The following is a 1,954-nucleotide window of genomic DNA, read 5'->3' as shown; positions in this document are numbered from 1 at the left end:
ATACATTTGATTCCATACAAAATCTTCGCCCCGTTGTGCAGCAGTACTTTTTCTGCGGACGAACCCAACTCCCGATACAATCTTTAGAGTTGACCAAAGGAAAGGAGTCGTTGGTTTGGAGATATTTTCTTTGTTCCTCAACAATTTGCTCTATCCCTTTTTTCACTTAGTTTAGTTGGAATGGAAAGAGAACTTCCTTCAGCCTTTTTGTTGCCTGGTTCGGTCTCTCTGAGTGGAATAAGTGGCAACAAAAATTTCCAAAGTGATGAGAATCAAGCGGAGTCTGGATTCCTATGACTGAATTTACCATAAAATTGGACGGAAAAACAACTACAAAGATCACAAGAAACCCAGCTCAAAGTGAATGGAGAGAGAACCCCATTCTACATGTCAATACCGACAACAATGAAATTTATAGTATATTATATAGTCGATCCGTCGACTTTCTAAATTGTGAGGGTTCAAGTCAAGTCCCTCTATCCCCAATAAAAAGCCCATTTTACTTTCTAACTATTGTACCAACCTCTATTTTTCATTAATGGTTCAAACAAGATTCACTATCTTTCTTATTCTACTCTTTCACAAACAGATCCGAACTTACTTCTTTGGATCTTATCCCATTCATACAAATGAACATATTATAGTATAGGCAAGTAATCCCTATTATTAAGTCATTCACAATCCATATCATTATCCTGACATTTACTAAGTCCAATTTTAGAAGACTTTTTTTCTTTTTTAGTCCCTTTAATTGACATAGATACAAGTACATACTCTACTAGGATGATGCACAATAAATGGTCAGGATAGCTCAGTTGGTAGAGCAGAGAACTGAAAATCCTCGTGTCACCAGTTCAAATCTGGTTCCTGGCACAGAAAAAAGGATCTACCGAATAGGTATTGATAAAAATTACTCGAGATGGATTGGGATACATATTCTAGAATAATATAGAAGGAGTATTATTTTTTCATCTAAGTAGATAAATCTCTAAATAGAGACACTTCTTTTTCTTTAGGGACTCGGGTTATTTTCTTTATGGTACAGAAGGAGGTGAGATTAGGTTCCCTTTTCTTCATTTTTTCATTTCTTATTCTGCTATTCCGAATATTTTTATATTCTTGCTTGTCTTATCTTACTTTCCTAGTTGTTCTAAGTAATGCGCGCGGTACAAGGACGAAAACGACTACGAGGAAGAAAACGAATGAAGGCCGATTTCCTTTTCCCGGTGGTGGCTACCTCGATTCCAATAACAAAGAAGAACGGTCTCCCGTACTGCCAATCTAGACTAGACGAAGAAGTTTCGATAGCCAGCCCAATCTGAGTTCATCATGGGTAGTACTATCTTCCAGTGCCATCTTCCTAAACCTATCTTCCTGAGCGGGATTTCTCCTAGCCTTCATTGCATTGACTGAAGTCGCTTACGCTCTCTCGACTGTTCGCTTACGATCTGATCCTTCTTTCTGGATTTCTTCTATCACGGATAGTACGAGTTCGTAGTCCTTTGCCTCTGCTTCGCTCCCAAGTGCTATTCCTTCAACCCTTGATTCCTATCCTGATGACGGGAAAAACCTATCATTCATATCCGGAACTGAGCAGATGGACTAAACAGTTCCTCGAAAGCAAGGGTGGTTGACGATTACTCCCTTCTTCTGTACATCAATACTGTTCCTCCATGGTTGCTCTCCCTAGTGCCAGTTTCCTTAGCAGCTCTGATTCTCCTTGGCCCCGCTCCGCTCCGGGTAGATGACAGCTACAACCATCCTCCCTGGTTTTTCTAACCAGCTCACTATCCGAATTCCGTTGCTTGTAATTTCGAATGGGAGTTGACTTTCCTTTTCTTCATACAACCCCAGCCAAGTAAAGGTGAACCTCCCTTACCTAATATAATAAGGTAGAACCCCCTTTCCTTGATATCCTACCTCCTGTCTTCCTCTCATTTTATGCAATTATGAA

At 39.8% G+C, this 1,954-nt stretch overlaps 1 non-coding gene across 1 annotated transcript; it reads left to right on the top strand.

Moving 5' to 3' along the window:
• The first annotated feature begins 800 nt into the window (after positions 1–800).
• On the top strand, positions 801–873 carry TRNAF-GAA (transfer RNA phenylalanine (anticodon GAA)). Its single transcript has one exon. It is a non-coding gene; the product is annotated as a tRNA-Phe (tRNA).
• The last annotated feature ends 1,081 nt before the right edge of the window (positions 874–1,954 follow it).

This window comes from Miscanthus floridulus, chromosome 1 (genome assembly GCF_019320115.1).
Source record: "Miscanthus floridulus cultivar M001 chromosome 1, ASM1932011v1, whole genome shotgun sequence".
NCBI lineage: Eukaryota > Viridiplantae > Streptophyta > Magnoliopsida > Poales > Poaceae > Miscanthus > Miscanthus floridulus.
The sequence above is the reverse complement of the archived record's forward strand: the minus strand, read 5'-3'. Positions and strand labels throughout refer to the sequence as shown.